Source organism: Humulus lupulus, chromosome 6 (genome assembly GCF_963169125.1).
Source record: "Humulus lupulus chromosome 6, drHumLupu1.1, whole genome shotgun sequence".
NCBI lineage: Eukaryota > Viridiplantae > Streptophyta > Magnoliopsida > Rosales > Cannabaceae > Humulus > Humulus lupulus.
The window spans coordinates 74389954-74401033 of NC_084798.1; the positions used below are offsets into that span (position 1 = coordinate 74389954).

Genomic DNA, 11080 nt, shown 5'->3' on the forward strand with positions numbered 1-11080 from the left:
CAATTACAATTCGAATATATAACCAGTTACTAGTTTCTAAAACCAACCGAGCTAGTTATTTATTTATTTTATTTTTTGAATAAGGTAGCAACTTTCATCAATAAGAAATATCATCCAATAGCAAAGAAGACAAGCTAGTGGGAATGTCACTCTCATTAATACTACAATCAGCTTGATAACAAGACGCTTTGGCAAGATGATGAGCGACTTTGTTAGCGGATCACTTAACAAAACACAACAACACATTACAAAGCTCAGAAAGAAGCAATTTGCAGTCACTAATAATGAAACCATATGGAGATACCATATTAATTGATCTCCTAACGGCAAGGACTAATTAAGGTAGTCGGTCTCCAGTTCTACATGTGCCTAGTTCTTTCTTTTGATCCAGCTCAATGCCTCCTTAACTCCAATTGCCTCTGCCACATCTTGTTTGACACGACCAGGCCTACTAGATAAGACGACTTCTATGAGTACACCTTCATGATTTCTAGCAACATAGATGAACCCAAAGTAACCTTCAGTGTCAAAAATAGCAGCATCGACATTGACCTTAATTGTATCCTCTTGTGGCATGGTCCACCGCTCACCACCATCTCCAAAAGCAGTCGTTATATGAGATAGCCATGTGTATCTTTCTTGAGCAGCTACCCATTGATCAAGACTTGTCTTAGCCAATACAACTATCTCTTCAACTGATTGGCACTTCTCATTACATACCAATTAATTTCTTTCTTTCCAAAGGGCCCAACATAACATGGATGCCTCCACTATTGCCTCCTTTGAACAAATAGTAAAAACTTCATGCAACCAAGATGAAAAAACCAACCTGCCATTGCTCTGACCGACCATTAACACACAGTCCTAGCATGCTTTAGCAAAGATGAACTCAACCAAAATATGCACAATTGTTTCAACACCCACGTTACACCTCGGGCAACCAGTGCCAACCTCAACATGCTTAAGGCAAAACTGCATTCTTGTTGGAAGACACCTCGATGCATCCTTCCAAAGTAGATTTTTAACTTTTGTAGGTTTCTTAAGTTGCCATAACCTCCTCCAGAAACCAAAGTTATCATCTGGAACCCGATTACCTTTGATCTCCTGAGTAAACTTGTAAGCACTCTTCACAGTGTAAACGCCCAAACTTTCCTTTCCCCATTACCAATGATCCTTCTACAGCGAATCACTTAACTGGATTCTAGTCACTAGCTCCACATCTCTTTCGTCCAAAACATCAATCGGCAAGTCAATATCTCACTCCTTCCGACTTGGCACCAATAAGCTACTCACCCTTCTATCCACTAACCAAGGATGGCCCGATGACACAAGCGGGTTCACCTCATCTGGAAGCCACGATTCATCAATGATATTCATTTCTTAGCCCACCCCTATGATTCTTCTAACACCTTTCTTCACTAGATCCCGAGCTTCCCATAGACTTCTCCAAATATAACTTGGATTGCTACCAAGAGTTACTAATAGAAAAAATCCCTTGGAGTAGTAACGAGCTTTGAATATCTTGTTTACCAAGCCATTCTCATTCACTAATAGCCTCCACCCTTGCTTTCCAAGAAGAGACAAATTAAAGTCCCTTAAATTCTGAAATCCCATTCCTCCAAAAGACTTATGATTATTCATTCTCTCCCAACTCATCCAGCGAATACCTTTCCTCTGAGAACTTGAATTCCAACAAAATTGGCTCATCATCCTCTTTTGGTCCTTACAAATTTCCAAGGGTAGCACTAAAATATTCATCTCATAACTTGGTAGAGGATAGACTACCAATTTAATGAGAACCTCCTTCCCTGCCCTCGACAAAAGCCTCCCATCCCAACTTTGTCTTGTCCTCACTCTATCTTTCAAGAATCCTAAGATAACACTTTTGTTTCATCCTGACATACTAGGTGTTGACGCGGTTCTTCGCCAACAGGTAATTAAGAAAATAAGAGAAAGAGATTAGTACTGAATAATGAACCGAAAACAGATGAGTGATCTTAAAATGGACTGATGACACAAATACGTTTTTAGGTGGTTCAAAGGTTAAAATCCTTCTACTCCACCAGCCAATATTATTGCTATATTTATGGTATTCTTTACAGGGTATTTTGTTACACAATAGAATCCAACCCCTTGCAACTCCCAGGGCCTCCATATTTATAGGAGAGGTCACCTGAGAGTTGGTAAGGGGGGTCATCCCGTGACCTTCTGACCCATCATGTCACTTTTGTGACATTCATGATTAATTCCTAAAACCTGACAAATGAAGTGTGGTCTAATCAATAGGTAAGGGGGATAATGGGCCGCACGGTCCAACCCAGCTGTGGGTGCCTGAACACGCACGTTCATGTGGCGTGTCCGAGAATTTAGGGATATATCAGACACATGATGTCTGATATATGCACGTTTATATTGCTTGGTTGACTTTATAAAGGGTCATAGCTTCCAACTCCAGCTCGTGCCTCGAGCTGGATGCCTTCTTGACCCACAGTCTTTATTTTCTTGACTCGGCCCTTAAATAATCTTGGTAAACCTTTGATTACCTAGAGCTAAAAAGGTAGGACCTGACGACAGCAGCTCCGGCCACATGGCATCCACATGGCTGATATAATTAGGCCATATCTTAGCTTGCTACTAACCCGTGGAAAATCAGGGCATACACTAGGCAAGCCCAAATACATACTCCCTTCATCATCCTCTCTAATCCCCAACATGGAACAAACTTGTTCTTTTGTTTGGTTGCTGGAGTTAGAGCGAAAGAGTACAGATGACTTGGTTGTATTTACTTGTTGACCCGAAGCCTTCTCAAAATCACTAAGCAAAATGGGTGATTTGAGTTGCTTCCCTCTCAGTTACCTTACAATAACGGTAATTGTCATATGTAAATAACATATGGGAAACAATATGAGCTCCTCTAGCTACCTTACACCCATGAAGGCAACCCCGACTTCATACCTTCTATTCATAGACGAGAACCCCTACGCACAAATGATGAAAAGATAGGGAGATGGTGGGTCTTCCTATCTAATCCCTCTAGTTGGGATAATAGTGCCCATTTCCTGCCCCACACACACCACCTTATACTTCACTGTAGACAAACACTGCTTAATAATCCCAATCCACCTTTCCACGAAGCCCATCTGTCTCATTAAAGCTTTAGGATAAGGCCACTCAATCTGATCATATTCCTTGCTCATATCAATTTTTAACGCCATGTAACCGTCATTACCCCGTTGTTTCCTCTTCAAATAGTGAAGAACCTCAAAAGAAATCATAATGTTGTTTGTAATCATTCTACCTGGGATAAAAGCGCTATGGTTCCCAAAGACTAGTTGATTTAGCAAAAACTTCATCCTATTTGCAAGCACTTTTGACATAATCTTATAGGGGATGTTGCAAAGGGAAATAGGCCTTAAGTCTCCCATAGTCTCAGGATGCTTCTTTTTTGGTATAAGCAATATATTTGTATCATTCAAACCTTCCTAAATAACTCCTTCATCAAAGAAGTTTCTAATAGTATCAACCGCATCCTTTCCCACAATGTGCCAATATTTCTGATAAAATGCCGAATTCATCCCATCGGGGCCTGGTGAATCATCAGGACGCATTTGAAATAATGCTTCTTTCACATCCTGCTCTGAAATGGGTTGTAGCAAATTTGTGTTTTGAGCTTCCGAAATAAACGAAACTATCCATTTTTCCACCTCTCTCCAGTCTGTCATAGAGGCTTCAAAGATGCCTCGAAAGTAATCTTTCATAACTTCTGATAACCCATTCTCTCAATCCACCCATACCCCATCACTCATTTGCAAGCTATGAATTTGGTTGTTTCTCCTGCGAGTACTAGCAGTAGCATGAAAAAACTTACTATTTTGATCTCTATCTTGGAGCCATAGTTTCTTGGAATGTTGACGCCAGTAAACCTCCCTCTGATTAAGCGCTTCAAACAATTTATGATGCTCTTCTTTGAAGCTCTAAACCCCCTTATCTCTTCTACTCTTTAGTCTTCTAAGGATCCTTTTACTTCTACTTATACGCTGCTTGAAATTACCTGTGACCTCCTTACCCCACTGCATTAGTAATTCACTACAATGACTTAATTTCCTTTGTAGACCCTGATTAACACAAGCTTCCTAACAAGTTATATCAGCTAAACATAACAAGGTATTTCGATTCTTTTGTTGATCAGGCTCTCCCTGATTATCTGCTCACAGATAGGCTCACAAATCCATGAATTCTCAAATTTAAAGTGTTTCCTTCCTGGGGTAGGCACGCAATAATGGGTATCCAACAATAATGGGAAATGATTAGATGAAGTTATCTCCAAGTTTGTTAACCTTGCAAGAGTAAATAATGTTATGATTGGTTAAATACAAAAAGATAAGTGTTAAAATACAAGCAAGGTGTAAACACTTCGTGAATTTCACATAGTGAAGATGTGAAATTTGAATTTCAATTGAAGGCACTTTAAAAATGTGTTTTTAGGTCCAAAGTGATGCATGGAGGTATCTAAGGGTCCCCAAAAATTTTGGTAGCATTTTGAGAAATTTTAGGCCATTTGGAGGGGTCCAAAAACAGAGAGGGTGGCGATGTATCGCCTATTATGAACAGTTCCTAGTGCACAACAAAAATTGGGGAATGGTGACATAGGCATATAACAAAAAATTTCATATAAACTCTTTTATATGCAGATACATCAATATACAATATGTTAATCAACAAACAATATATATATAAATATATGTATAAAACTAAGATTAAATGACCTACCTCTTGTAGCCTATCAAGTGTCCTTGAATCTTTTCAAAAAATCAACGATCTTCCTATCCTTGCTTTGAATACTCAAACCACGATCTTTCGAGACGTTCTCTACACCTCAAGATGTGTGTGGGCACATAGAGAACAATGATTGATTTTCTGAATCACAAGATGTTCTTAACTCATAAGATCTTGGATTTTAGGCTAGAGAGAAAAGCTTATTTTTCTTTCTTTTGATTTGAGAGTGTGAGGAGAAAAAATTAATTGAGAATTTCATTAACCATCTATCAGGAATAGAATACTATTCTTATATAGAATAGTTATATATTATTATCACATAATAATAATAATAATAATAATAATAATAATAATAATAATAATAATAATAATGATGATGATGATGGTGAAAACCAATTAAGACAAAGTCAAATTTTTTCTTATATAATTGATTTATTAATTTATTAAAAAATAAAAAATAAAAAAAATTGACTAAGTCAGTATTGGTACATGCATGGTGTAATCCTGGGACTGCTCCATGCGTGTAGCACTCCCCTAATTTGTGGGATTTAATTTTTCAACTTTTATTTAATTAAATAAATTAAATCCAAATAACTAAGATATCATCTTTATAGGGAAAAGAAGATGACAACCAAAAATTCAAATTTTAATTCATTATTATCACATTATTATTTATTAAGTAAATATAATAATTCAAAATTATTTTGTTTTACCATATTTATTTACTCCCACTAAATAAAAGATAAATCACCGTACATACAATAATTTTAACTTTTTTTTTTTCATTTATATAGTATTCTTTTTTGTTTCACATTACTGTATTTTCTTTTTTAATTTTTATGTTAATAAATTCTTTTTATTTTCTCTTTTACGATTTCTAAACTAAATACCCCTCTTCGTCTTCTCCACTTCTCTACAAAATTAGACCCAGTTTTCTTCTTCTCTTCTTCTCGGCAAAACCTGGATGTGGTTGTGGTCCAAATCAAAGCTCCAAACGATAATGAAACCCGACTGGTTTTGTTCCAAATTAAAGCGACTTTTTCTTCTTCTTCTTTTCTCGGTAAAACCCCACTATTTTTTGTCCAAATCAAATCTCCAAACGACAACAAAACAGAGGCTAAGACCTTCACTTCCATTTCCCAATAACTCTTCTCCCTCTCAAAGACCCTCTTGTCCCTACATTAAAGCCTGCTCCAGAACAAGAAATTTCTCTCAAGTCTAAAGGTCGCTTCCTAAGAAAATATCTCATGCCCAGGTTTCTCACTGCACTTATATTTTCTCTGTATGCTTATATTTTGCACTTATATTGCAAGGTTTGTGTAGTGTGTGGCTCAAAATCACATTTTCTCTTTATTTTTGGAAATGGGTTTGATTGAATTTGGGTACTAACTCGTAGAAATTGGTTGAGACATTTTGTCAAGCATTGTGTATATGATTTCTGTAGTAGACGCTGACATATAATCATTTTTCTGATGCCCTGGATTTTGGTCTTTTGTGTATGTTTACAACACTACTTGTTGAACTCGGAGGTTAGCGAGTAGCTTTGCATAGCAATTGGGGTTAAAGAAGGTAATTTGGAATTAGAATTTGGATTGGAACAAGGTCTTTGACTAACGTTTTAATCACTGCAAGTGCTTATGTCCTCGTAATTGAGAAGGTTAGTGGGAACGATCTTTAGATCAGTGATAGGTGGCAACATTTTAGATTGTTAGAAACCTTTCCTTTTGGTTCTTGCTTTTATAGTTTCTTCTATGATTGTGCTTATTATGATTGGATCTTGTGTGTTTTAATTTATTCTGTAATATTTCTTTTGCTAGTTGTAAGTACTTTTAAGGTTGAGATAGGTTTTTTATATTTATTTTTTGGCCCTATTGTGCTTGTATTTGAGGTGATTCTTTTTTACCTTGGATCTTTCTTCATTCGTTGATTATAGGACACTTAGAGTCATTCTATTATTGATTATTTTAGCCACATATGTTCATAAATTGGGCTTTTTTCTACTAAGTCTTCCAGTTGAAGCTTCATTTTATCCCTTCAGATGTTGTGATTTATTTGATTGTTGATATTCTAAAATACATTCTATTGATAAGATGATTATAATTATCTTGTTGGTGTTATTCTCTTATTACAATATTTTTTATTATGTGATATATCTTGTGTCATTCTCTGGATTGTTTTGGTTTTGTGACATTTTATGACTTGGTTTTGTTATTAGTTTTTTTGTATTGGTAAGTTTTTTCAATTGTCTAACTTTTTAGAAGATGAATCAAATGGAAGTATCATTAGTGTAAGGTACTTTTGTTTAGTTATTGATAAACGAGTTTTAGGCTCGTTTATGGTCCTAGTTTTTAGGCTATTTTTCATTAGTTAGGATTATTTTAGTTCGGAATTATGCTCGTTTGTTCTTGTTTCAGGGTGATTAATGTTAAGTGATGCAAATATTGGAAAGGAGCAAAAATGGAATGAAATCGAGACGGATTTGTGACTTTTGTTGGTTCTGTAAGTAGCGCTACAGCACTACCTTGGGAGCGCTGTAGCGCTAGGAAGAAATCTTGAAGAGGCTCGGCACTGACTTTAGCGCTACAGCGCTACAACATCAGCGCTACAGCGCTTGGACGCAGTTTTCAGGAAGTTGGTTCCTGACTTTAGCGCTACAGCGCTACCAAAAGAGCGCTACAGCGCTGGTGCCCAGATTTTCCCCCATTTCGGCTCTGAGTTTAGCGCTACAAGGGTAGCGCTACAGCGCTGGTTTCGCGATTTCTGGCATAACTGGTTATTTTTTATGGGCAATTCAGTCTTTTCCAGAGGGAACTTTCAGTAGGGTTTTTTGGGAATCATATAGGCGACTGAGAGAAGGAAAAAGGGGATAACGACGGCTGGAGTAAGAACACCATATTGGAGGATTCGTCCCTGAGTTTTTCATCTTTTTCTGTTAATTTTCATGTTTGTAATTGAACTATTATATGGCTAGAATGAATATCATAGGCTAAATTTTCTTTTAGGGCTTTTATGTGAATCTTTTGGAAACCCTTGTTATGGTTTAATGCAAAATTGATATTCTTCTTCATCTCTTTCAATTCCTTGCAATCTATGTTAATTGTGCGATTATTGATTGATCACCTCTAATTGCTATTTTATGAATCAAATTAAAATCTGAAAAGTGAAATTTGATATGCTTTGATTGTTTGGATGCAAATTTAATTTAGAACGAAAGTATCTAGATTATTTGCTTATTTTCTGAGTTGTGTGGCTAATGCCCTCTACATGATTCAACTTACCATAGAAATATAGGAAGTTGTCATTCAGATTGAATTTCATAAGTCTTGACCAGATTATGAATTGTTGTTGCAACTTATTCTTGCATAGGGAGAAGGGGATATAGATGCTTGCATTAGGAAATAACAGGGTGGAAAAATAGAGGAGCATAATTGTCCTAATTGTATTTTCTTTGTTAATTTGTTTAATTCTTCATTGTGCTTCGTTAGTATTTTTCTTAGTTTAAAATCTCTGATAATTGTTTAATCAAATAAAATTAAAGGATTAATTGATTGGTAATTGATAAATCAGTCCTTGAGGACGATACTTGGTTTTTACCATTTTATTACGAACTGCGACTGTGTGCACTTGCACAGCATAAAATATCGCAACAAGTTTTTGGCGCCGTTGCCGGGGACTGAAAATAATTATCAATATCAGTCTAATTAATTTTTATTCTAATTTGATTTTAATTTTTCTTGTTTCTAATCTGTTTAGTTGCTTAATTTGTCTATCTCAGGTGATTTTTGGTATATGCGTGGCAGAAAAGGAAAAGACACACTTGTTCCTCTTAATCCCGAGATTGAAAAGTCTTGCAATCAAATCAGAAAGAACAAGAGAGAGGCCCAGAATTCTGTGAAGATGGCACAGAATGACGGGGATGGCAGGAATGTTCTAAAACCAGGAGTTGTACAAGGGGTTCAGGCTCAGACCAATGCTGAGAGGAGCCTGAGAGATTATGTGCTACCCACTCTGACGGGAGTACAAAATAGTATACGCCCACCAGCTGTAGAGGCCAAAAACTTTGAAATCAAGCCTGCTATTTTACAAATGGTGCAGTCCTCTGTGCAATTCAATGGGTTGCCCTCTGAAGATCCTCACACCCATTTGTCCAACTTTCTGGAGTTGTGCGGAACCTTCAAATATAATGGGGTGAGTGATGACGCAATCAAGCTTAGGCTCTTCCCATTTTCACTAAGGGACAGAGCTAAAAGTTGGCTGAACTCTCTGCAGCCAAACTCTATTGTCACCTGGCAAGATCTAGCTCAGAAATTTTTGTCCAAATTCTTCCCTCCGTCCAAAGCTGCTAAATTGAGGAAAGAGATAAATAACTTTTGCCAGAATGACGGAGAGTCACTGTATGAAGCTTGGGAACGGTTTAAGGAACTCCTGAGAAGATGTCCTCATCATGGCATTGAACAGTGGATGCTAGTACAGAATTTCTACAATGGTTTATGTCCTACAACCAGAACCATTATTGATGCTGCAGCAGGTGGCACTTTTATGAGCAAGAGCGCAACTGGTGCTTATGAACTGCTAGAGGACATGGCCACAAACAATCATCAATGGTCTGAGGAAAGATCATCAGGAGTTAGAAAGGTAGCTGGGGTGCATGAGCTGGATGCAATAACTGCTCTAACAGCGCAAGTAGCCTCTCTGACAAAGCAGTTACAACAGAGCAGTGTATCTGCTAATGCGGTTCAGATGGCAGTGAGGTGTGAAATGTGTGGTGGTGCTCATTCTTTCGATCAGTGTCCTATCTGTATGAATAATAACACCCCAATGGATCATGCTCAAGTTCAAGCGGTGGGAAACTTTCAAAGGCCGCTCAATAATCCATTCTCCAACAACTACAATCCTGGGTGGCGAAATCATCCCATTTTTTCGTGGAAGAATAATCAAGGCCAACAACCTCAGTTTCAGGGCCAATTTCAGAATAACATGCCTCAGCCACCTATGAATCAAGCTTCATCATCACAACAGCTTAGGCCTCAACAATCAATGCCTCAACCTGAGAGGCCTAATGAACTGCAAGCTGCCTTGTTGACTCTTACTAATACTCAGACTCAATTTATGACTGAGACCAGATCCTCTATTCGAAACCTTGAGACACAGGTTGGGCAGTTGGCCAATATGCTCAATAACAGACCCCAGGGAAACTTGCCTAGTAATACTGAAGTCAACCCCAAGGAGCAAGTTCAGGCAATTACTCTGAGGAGTGGAAAGCAAACTGAGCAGCTTAGACCTCCACAGGCAGTGGTTCAGAATAAAGAGATGGGTGAACAGTCTGATTCAGAAAGGGTTACTGAAGATCATCAGCAGTCAGAACAGAGTCGGCCAGTTGTTATTGAGCAGCCAGTTAGAGTTCCATACCCTCAGAGGCTTAGAAAGACTACACTTGATAAACAGTTTTCTAAGTTTCTTGAGGTGTTTAAAAAGCTGCACATAAACATTCCTTTTGCTGAGGCCTTGGAGCAGATGCCCAATTATGTTAAGTTCATGAAGGAGATTCTGTCAAAGAAAAGGAGAATGGAGGACTATGAGACTGTAGCACTCACTGAAGAGTGCAATGCGATTTTACAAAGGAAATTACCCCAAAAGCTGAGAGATCCGGGGAGTTTCACCATACCTTGCACCATTGGCAAGTTTGAATGCAAGCACGCCTTATGTGATCTGGGGGCAAGTATCAATCTGATGCCCTTATCTGTGTTTAAAAGACTTGGTTTGGGGGAGGCAAAACCAACAACTGTCACTTTACAGCTCGCAGACCGATCGTTAACACATCCACGAGGTATTATTGAGGATGTTCTTGTGAAGGTGGATAAATTCATATTTCCAACTGACTTTATTGTTCTGGACATGGAGGAGAACACAGATGTCCCTATCATTCTCGGTAGGCCATTTCTAGCCACAGGTCAAGCTTTTATTGATGTTCACAAAGGAGAGCTTAAGCTTAGAGTTCAAGGAGATGAGGTGGTCTTTAATGTCTTCAAGTCTATGAAGTATCTGGTGGCTAGTGACAGTTGCTTTAGTGTGGATGTGATAGAAAAGGCAGTCTCCAAGAGAAGGATGAGCAGTGATGCCTTAGAGGTAGTATTATTGGGTGATGAGGGCGACGATGATGATGATGCTGAGATCAGAGAATGTGTAAACTGGATCAACTCTTTCTTACCATATTGGAAAAAATTCCAAGAATTAGCAGATGCGACTGATAAACCGCTAACCTCCATTCAGCAGCCACCACCGTTGGAATTAAAGGTCCTCCCAG

General features: G+C 38.0%; 1 non-coding gene across 1 annotated transcript; it reads right to left on the bottom strand.

Annotated features, from left to right (window-relative positions):
- Positions 1–9120: 9120 nt before the first annotated feature.
- Positions 9121–9227, bottom strand: LOC133787362 (small nucleolar RNA R71). Its single transcript, XR_009872389.1, has one exon. It is a non-coding gene; the product is annotated as a small nucleolar RNA R71 (small nucleolar RNA).
- Between the last annotated feature and the right edge of the window lie 1853 nt (positions 9228–11080).